The 9436-nt window shown below is 43.3% G+C and overlaps 1 long non-coding RNA gene across 1 annotated transcript; it reads right to left on the minus strand.

Moving 5' to 3' along the window:
• Window positions 1-4972: 4972 nt before the first annotated feature.
• LOC141490099 (uncharacterized) lies at window positions 4973-7670 on the minus strand. Its single transcript, XR_012469060.1, has 4 exons — window positions 7617-7670; window positions 7285-7489; window positions 7130-7190; window positions 4973-5225 (listed from the first exon to the last, which is right to left on the minus strand). It is a non-coding gene; the product is annotated as an uncharacterized LOC141490099 (long non-coding RNA).
• Window positions 7671-9436: the final 1766 nt, after the last annotated feature.

Consider the following 9436-nt stretch of genomic DNA (forward strand, 5'->3'; position numbering starts at 1 on the left):
GAAGCCAGGTCCCCGGGATGGAGGCGGCGGCCGCGGGGCCCCGGGGGCCCGGGCTGGGGGTGCGGGAGCGGCTCCCGGGGGGCAGGGGGAGGAGGCCGGGGGCTCGGGGTCTGGCGGGCCCGGGTCCGAGCCGCAGAGCCCAGTCCGGCCGCGGCTCCGCGGAGGAAAACAATGCGACCGCCCGGAGCTCCCGGCCCGGCCTCGGCCGCCCCTCCCGCGGGCGGCCCGGCCCCGCCCCCGCCCCGCCCCGCGCCGCGCGCCGCCCAATCCCGGCCCGGGGAGCCGCCCAGCGGCCGCCCCCTCCGCGCCTCGTGGCCAATCACGGGGGCCCGCGCTCCGAGGAGCGGCTGGGGCGGGGGGGCCGGGGGGGGGTCGGGGAGGGAGAAAACAGCGACCTTGGGGGGGCGGAGAGCGGCGGAGCGGAGCCGTCGGGGGGCCCCCGCCCGGGGCCCCAGGGTCACATCCAGCAGCCCCCCCAAGAACCCCCATTTCCCAGAAGCCCAGGCGGGGGGGGGGTGACGCCAGTGGGGGGGGGGCCGAGTCGCTTGGGGGCCCTGAGGGTCCGACGGCAGCTGAGAGGAGAGGCGGGGGTCCGGGGCCCGGCTCGGCGCAGACCCCGGCCCACCTCCCCGGGGCCCTCGTCCCGGCGCGGCCCGCCCCCCTCCCGTCCCCCCAGCCTGGACCCCGCATCCGTGAGGCCCCATCACCCCCCGAGATGCTGCCCAGTGGGAAAGCGAGAGCGCCCCTGCCCCACTGCCCCCCACAAAGCCGCTTTGATGGCAGGAATGCCCCCCGGACGGGGCAGGGCTCTTTAAGGCTTCCCTGTTGTCCCCACCTTGGGGTGCCCGCTCCAGATTCCTTCCCGTGTGGGTTTGGGATGGAAAGCATCTTTGAAATTCAGGGGGCAGGGGGCAGCTCGGGGGGACATCGGCATTTCTGACTTTCTTCCCCCTCACTTCTAGTCTCGGGAGCAGAGGAGGGCGGGCGCAGGAAGGTCTGTGCTTGCAGGCCGAGTGCTGGCTGGAGTGGCGTCGGAGTGGGTAGCAGGAGGCCCATCAACAAAGGCAGAGAAGAAGGGGAAAGGACCAGAAAGAGGAAAAGAGACTCGCCGAGAGAGAGCCAGGCCAGAGGCAGAAGAGACGGAGACGGAGGGCCCGAGCTAGGGACCCCCAGACTTTCCCAGGATGAGTTAGCGGACTCTGGATCATGGTGTTGGGTAGGCACCAGTCCTGGGGTCCAGGAGGAGAGGGACAGTGGGGAGACCGAGAGGGAGGCCCAAAGGGGGAGGAGCAAAGAACTGAATATAGTTCTAACACTAGGTCTAGCTCCAACTTAAGAGGCGTCTACTGAGTAATAACATGTTTGCCTAATGCTTTAAGCTTTACAAAATGCTTAATATACATCGTCTCATTCCACCATCAGAATGACCATGTGAGGTAAGTATTGCAGGTATCGATATCCCCATTTTATGGAAGGAAGAACTGAGGCTGAGAGATGCTAAATGAAAATGACTCGCTCACACAATCAATGTCAGAAGCAGGATTTAAAATCAAGTCTTTCCTGGCTCCAAGTCAAATGTTCTTTCCACCGAGGGGGAAGAGAATAAGTATTTATATATGTTATATATATTTTTTATACAACATGCCAGACACAAATATTATCCCATTTGACCCTCGCCTCAGCCCAGTGAGGTACGTTGGGGTTATTATCCTCATTTTATAGTTGAGGAAAGTGAGGGAAACAGAGCTTAAGTGTTTAATTTAGGGTCACGCAACTAAAGTTAAATGTCCTCATTTGAACTTCCTGACTCCAGGCCTGGTACTCTAGCTACCGAACCACCTAGCTTCCATGGAAGACAAGGAGTAGTTTTAGTACCCACATTCTAAAATATTGATTTGGGGATAATTTATTTAACCCATGGATAGAGCCCTGACCTGATGTATCATTCTCATTGCTAGTCATATTAGAGGCAAATAAAACCCAAGAGCAAAACATTTAATTAAAACTTGAAAATGTAAATAACAAGGAAGGAGATCGATCAAATAATAAAACATTCTCCGTGTGGCTATGCAAAGAGGTAGAAATCTCATTCCCAAAGTAATTATACTGTTATTTCCTTTTAATCCCTTTAAATTCCTGGTATCAAGGCTGGCAAAGTCATTTTACTGATCACAGATGGTGGAAACAGAATACATTGCCTTTTGATTCTTTTCTCAAGATTCCTCCATGTCAGGCTGGAAAATGACTGAAAATTCTATCCTCAGCTGTAATTATTATCATAATCCAGATAAGATTCAAGACATTGTGTCCGTTTTTTAAAACTTCAGTTTTATTTATTTTAGTTCCGAATTATTTCCTTCCTAGTCACTCCCCCTCCCCAACTAGCACTGAGAAAGTAAGAAAAAAAAAAGCTCATTAAAAACAGCTATAGTCAAATAAAACAAATTTCCACATTGTCAATATCCAAAAATCCATAAACCTTAGACTGGACTCTTGAGTCTATCAACTCTCCATGTCAAAGTGGATAGCATGTTTAATCATCATCTGGAATTGTGATTAGTTGTTTTGTTGATCAGAGTTCCTAATTGTTTTACAATATTGCTGTTATTTAAATTATTCTCCTGATTCTCCTCATTTCATTTTATATTGGTTCATACAAGTCTTCACAGGTTTCTCTGAAACCATCTCCATCATTGTGTTTTGTTTTGCTTTTGTTTTTAATGAAGCAACAGGGTTAAGTAACTTGCCAAGGTCACACAGTTAGTGTTTTAAACTCAGGTCCTCCTGCCTCCAGGGTCAGTGTTCTATCCATTGTGCCAACTACACTTCTCGCCTTCATCATTTATTTAAAAAAAAGTTTTGTTTTGTTTTTTTGCAAGGCAATAGTGTTAAGTGACTTGCCCAAGGCCAACAGCTAGGTAATTATTAAGTGTCTGAGCTCACATTTGAACTCAGGTCCTCCTGACTCCAAGGCCAGTGTACTCCTGACTCCAAGCCAGTGCAGTTCATCATTTCTTAGAGCATGTTCAAATATTTTAACTTGTTCAGCCATTCCCCCAGGTAATAATAGGTAATCCTTTAGTTTCCAATTCTGTGCCACCACAAAAAGATCTATTACAGTCTTGTTCATATGGATTTGTCCTCTTTCTTTCATCTCTCTGAGGGTATAGAACTAGTAGTAGTATTGCTGGGTGAAACAGTATGCACAGCTTTTAGGGCGTAACTCCAAATTGCTTTCTATGATGGACTAGTTTGTAGTTCTATCAACTATACATTAATGTGCTTATTTACCCTCAGCTCCTCCAGCATTTGTCATTTTCATTTTTTGTCATCTTTGTCAATCTGATGGACATATGGGAGCATCTCAAAGTTGCTTTTTAATTTATATTTCTCTATTAGTGATTTGGAGCATGTTTCATATCTATATCTATCTATCTATGTCTCTGTCTCTATCTCTATCTCTATATCTATATGTAGCTTGAATTTCTTCCTCTGAGAACTGTCCCTTCATATCTCTTAGCTATTTACCAACCAGGGAATGGTTCTAATTCTTTTCTTTCTTTTTTTTTTTTAAGATTTTTCAAGGCAATGGGGTTAAGTGGCTTGCCCAAGGCCACACGGCTAGGTAATTATTAAGTGTCTGAGGTCAGATTTGAACCCAGGTACTTCTGACTCCAAGGCTGGTGCTCTATTCACTGTGCCACCTAGCTGCTCCGAATGGTTCTAATTCTTATAAAATTAAATTCTTTCCTTATATATCTTAGAAATGTGACCATCAGAGAAACTTGTTATAAAGATTTCTCCCCAAATTTCCCATTTCTCTTCTAATTTTGGCTGAATTGGTTTTGATTGCACAAGAACTTTTAAATTTTATATAATCATAATTGTCCATTTTACCTCCTGTGAACCTTCTGTCTTCTCTGATCATGAGTTCTTCTCCTAACCTTGGACCTGATAATTTCTTATATACTCCTCTACTTTGTTTATGTCATTCTCTTAAATTAGTTAACATTTGGAATTTCTGTTGTGAATTATTACCCATATCCCATCTTCTTTCTCTTCTCAACCCACCCGTGTCTCCCATATTTTGCCATTATCATCAACTTGCCCCCTTGATTGTGGTAACCTCTCTTTTATGTTTTCTGTCTTCAAATCTTACTCTTTTCTTTTACCTTCTCTCTCTCTCTCTCCTATGACTGCCATATCTTCTTTCAAGTCTGCACTGCCTGCTATAATTCACATGTGTAATCATGCTTCTTCTCCCAGAAAATCTTGCATCCAGGAGATTCATCTCCTTTCTATGGCCACCTGAAACCATCCTGAAAGATGTTCATTAAGGGCACAGCCAATCTCTGTCTATATGACACAAGTATAAGCCCCAATTTACATATGGGCAGCTGTGTGACACAGTGGATAGAGCACTGGTCTTAGAGTCAGGAGGATAGGTGTTTGAATCCAGCCTCTAGCTTTGTGAACTTGAAGTCACTTAACCATGATTGCTTGGCATCTAGGGGCATCTCCAGTCATCCTGATTCATATCTGGCCACTAGACCAAATGTCTCTGGAGGAGAAAGTGAGGCTGGTGACTTAGCACAGCTCCCCCTCACTCAAATCCAATTCCTGTGCTTGTCATGACATCACCTCTCTGATGTCATGGTCTTCTTTGAGAATGAAGGACAAACATCATCATCATCATCATCATGGAAGACCTGGATCTGAGAGATTCTGTTATGTAGCACCACTAGTTTTGGCTACATGATGAGTATCTACTAATATGCTCAACACTGGTTAAGCAGAATAAAAAAAAATACAAAAGAAGTATTGATTCCTTTATTCCAGAAACTGATAGTCTTTGGGAGAGATAAAGTTCAGACACATGAAACGATTATTTACAAAACAATTATAGAACAATGTAAAACAGTTTGATGGACTAGTATCACACTGATGAATAGATTCCCCATCCCTCCACCCCCCTTAGCTCAGATGATGAAATTACAGAAGGCAAAAAGGCAGCACAGTATGAAGGTAGTAAATGAAGTGTCTACTACACCCTTTTACCCCTTATAAGATGTGGACAAATTCTTCAGTCCAACTGGATAAAAATTAACAGTTGGCTAGCCACTGGTATCCAAAAGACTGACCACACCCCCGGTGATATTTAAATATCAAGATCCCATCTCTAGAGAGTCAGTTGAAGCAAGAGGTGGCTCTGAGGAATGCCATTTCTGTCAAGAAAGAAGGGAGTCAACTTTGGAGGAAGAACTCTACTCCTTTTTTATTTTACCATTTTCCCCCCAATTTCACTTCCCTTCTCCCACCCCACCCCCAACAGAAGGCAGTCTGATAGTCTTTACATTGTTTCCATGGTATACATTGATCAAAATTGAATGTGTTGAGAGAAAAATTATATCTTTAAGGAAAAAATAAAAGTGATAGCAAACTTACATAATACATAATATAACTGTTTTCTTAAATTAAAGTTCTTTGGTCTTTGTTTAAACTCCACAATTCTTTCTTTGGATACAGATGGTATTCTCCATAGCAGATATCCTAAAATTGTCCCTGATTAGTGCTCTGATGAAATGAGCAAGTCCATTAAGGGAATCCTTTGCCTTTTGGGCATTTATTGTAGGACGGGGGTGGGGGTTCCCCTCTGCTCTTTCTCTCCAATCACCTACTGTATCTTCAGTGGAGGTGTTTGCCTGGTAGGAGACATTGCCCTGAGCAGGGAGGAGGCTCAGTCAATCAAGACACAAGGCAGGAGGAATTAGCCCTGGCTATCCACTTGCCTGGATTCGGTGCCAGGTCTTATAGGGGAGCAACCTAAGGACTCTCCAAAAAAGAAAAAGGTCACCAGGGCCCTGCAGTGCCGAATTCAAGTATGAGGGTTGCCCACAGATTTGTCTCTCTACTACTGGATGATGAACACATTCTTCCTCCTAATTACTGTTTGTTGTGGGAGAATGAATTCCAGGTTTAAAGAGGAAAAGTTGTACTTTATCTTGTCCCTAGTTAATAAATGTTCCTAATAATGCTGGTTAGTTAATAATTCATTCCTAGTTCCATGTTAATAAATATCTTTCCTTTGAGTTAATTATGCAACTGGCTGATTATTAAAAGATAAATGCACCACTTGGGACCTGTGCACAAAAATTTTTGTTCAGGCCTGAATGACTTGAATTTAGGGTAGTTGAGTATTCTGGAATCTAACCTTAAAGACTGACTTTTGGGAATTTCTACTATCCTCCCCTCCCTGCTGCCACCACCACTCCACCAAATGTATTTATCATGAATCCATTACAAGCAAACTCTCACTTCTGTGCCACAAAAACCAAAGTCAATACTATGTTTGTGGGCCTCCTAGTAGCAGTGGAGTACTTAAATTTCTTTTTTTTTTTTTACGTTTTTTCAAGGCAAATGGAATTAAGCAGCTTGCCCAAGGCCACACAGCTAGGTAATTATTAAGTGTCTGAAGCTGGATTTGAACTCAGGTTCTCCTGACTCCAGGGCAGGTGCTCTATCCACTGTGCCACCTAGCCGCCCCGAGTCCTTAAATTTTTAAGAGATCTTCATAGGATCACAGATCTGGGTCACAGAAAGGGCATTAATAATCCATCTGTTTTATTTTAAATATTTTTTATAGATTTTTAAAGATTAGAAAAGGGAAGCAAAAGTTAAGTAACTTTCCCAAAGTTACACAGGAAGTGAATATCAGAATTTGAACCCAGGTCCTTTGATCCACATAATGGGGTTTTTTTTTCCAACAGAACCTTTCTCCCTCTGACCAAAATTGAGAAAAATAACTGATTTCTTTTAAAGATTAATTCTTCAAAAAGTAAAGGAACTGTTGTTCTTTTTGACCCGCTTTTGATCAATCAATAAAGAAAAATGATCAGAACTCTAGAAGGAAGTGACCACTTTAGATATTTGTGACAGAAGAAAAGATTAATATAACACAGCAGTCTAGATTATGGGAGAGCAGATTTGAAAAGGTTCAGAAAAAGGATAGCTAAGACTTCATGGACTAACATTCAGAAGTATTCTTTGTTCTGAAGTTATATGTGCTGTGACTCTGATTTTCCTAGTGCTTCTCTGGTTCATCATGAACTAGTTGAATTAGAAGACTCACCATGAACTGCAAATATTTGGTGTTACATGGATCAGAGTGTGGCACTTGAGACTTTCTCTTCCTGAAAGAGAAAAGGAAAGGTCCAAGATTTCTGGGATTTTCTTCTCCACATTTTTGGGGTTTTGGTCCCACCCCCTTTATCCCCTCACCCTTACCTCTTTAGTACTGCCTTTGCAAGGAAGACCATAAACATTTAGATCATGCAAAGTCCTTTAAAAGATCATTAGGAAGGGCAGCTAGGTGGTGTAGTGGATAAAGCACTGGCCTTGGAGTCAGGAGTGCCTGGGTTCAAATCCGGTCTCAGACACTTAATAATTACCTAGCTGTGTGGCCTTGGACAAGTCACTTAACCCCATTTGCCTTGCAAAAACATAAAAAAAAAGATCATTAGGACCCGGGGGAGGCTAGGTGGCCCAGTGGATAAAGCACTGGCCCTGGAGTCAGGAGTACCTGGGTTCAAATCCAGTCTCAGACACTTAATAATTACCTGGCTGTGTGGCCTTGGGCAAGCCACTTAACCTCATTGCCTTGCAAAAAACCCTAAAAAACAAACAAACAAAAATAAAGATCATTAGGACCTTACCACCTGCTATATGATAGGACCAGGATTTCCCTGACATATCTTTTCTTCCATTTACAGGATGAGGAGGCTTTAATCTAAAAAGAAAAGAAAAAGCTTCTCCTGGACCTGATTGGTCCCAGATCCCCAGACACAGCTTCTTCCTCCACCCCCTTAATCCACCACTATACCCAGCCAAGATGGGCTAGATAGACCCTAGGGCAAAGCAGTCCCTGATTGGCTTGGTTTCCCGGATGCAGCTTCCTGGCCATCTAGGGACTTAAAAGTCTCAGCCACATGGTGTCTAGGCCTCACAGACCTATCTAATGCCTAAGATGCTATACCCTGATGACCTAAAGACAGAAAGGAAGGAAGGAAGGAAGGAAGGAAGAAAGGAAGGAAGGAAGGAAGGAAGGAAGGAAGGAAGGAAGGAAGGAAGGGAGGGAGAGAAACAAAGAAAAAAGTGTGAGAGGTGATGGAATTTCAGGTACTCATGGAAGAGGGTGCTGAATAAAAATATTTTTCATTTGCTGTTTATTCATTTCTACTTTTTTAGGCTAGGTGGCACAGGAGATAGACCTCAGGCATGGAGTCAGGAAGACCTGAGTTCAAAACTAACCTAAAAACTCGTTATCTCTATGACCTTGGACAAATTACTTAACATTGCTTACTTCCATTTCTTCATTTGATAAATGAGTTGGAGAGGGAAATGACCCAAATGGGGTCATGAAGTTTTGGACATGACTGAAACAAATAAATTATAGCAACAAAGCCTAAGGATTTTTAGTGTCTATTAGATGCCAAGTATTGTGATGCGGGAAGGCAAGGACAGGAATTCGAAGAGAAATACAAAAAAAGACCTAGTCCTCTATAGAACGCAGAAGGTAAATGCTAAGGAAGACAGAAGTGATGAGTTCTAGAGGAAGCTCAAAGGAAGAATGGATTTATTCTTGTGAGTAGATAGAACAATGATAATTCAGAGAGAAAGCATAACTGGTCAACTACTCTGTATCTATTTTCCCTATGTAAAAATGAGTTGAAACCCCAAATAAGTGAGAAACTTTAAGAGAATGAATTTGAAACCATGGTAGACTACATATTAAGATGCTAGAGGAACTGGTGGATCTAACTGATGAGTGATCTTTTTTTTAAATGAAAAATGTGTTTATTTCTTTGTTTCCCTAGTTCAGAGAAAGTGCTTTTCTAAAAATTGTGTGGTTTTTAATCTGTTAAAATATTTTTTTTTAGAAAGATTTTGAGTTTTACAACTTTTACTCCATTCTTGCTTCCCTCCCCCATCCCCCACAGAAGGCATTGTTAGTCCTTACATTGTTTCCATGGTATACATTGATCTCCATTAAATGTGATGAGAGAGAAATCAGATCCTTAAGGAAGAAAAATAAAGTATAAGAGATAGCAAGATCAGATAATAATGTTTTTTTTCCCTTAAATTGAAGGTAATAGTCTTTGGTCTTTGTTCAAACTCCATGATTCTTTCTCTGGATGCAGATGGTATTCTCCATTGCAGATAGCCCCAAATTGTCCCTGATTGTTGCACTGAAGGAATGAGCAAGTCCATCAAGGTTGTTCATCACCCCCATGTTGCTATTAGGGTGTACAATGTTTTTCTGGTTCTGCTCATCTTGCTCAGCATCAGTTCATGCAAATCCCTCCAGGCTTCCCTTCATTCCCATCCCTCCTGGTTTCTAATAGAACAGTAGTGTTCCATGACATACATATGCCACAAT

The sequence above is a fragment of the Macrotis lagotis genome, chromosome 5 (genome assembly GCF_037893015.1).
Source record: "Macrotis lagotis isolate mMagLag1 chromosome 5, bilby.v1.9.chrom.fasta, whole genome shotgun sequence".
In the NCBI taxonomy this organism is placed as follows: domain Eukaryota; kingdom Metazoa; phylum Chordata; class Mammalia; order Peramelemorphia; family Peramelidae; genus Macrotis; species Macrotis lagotis.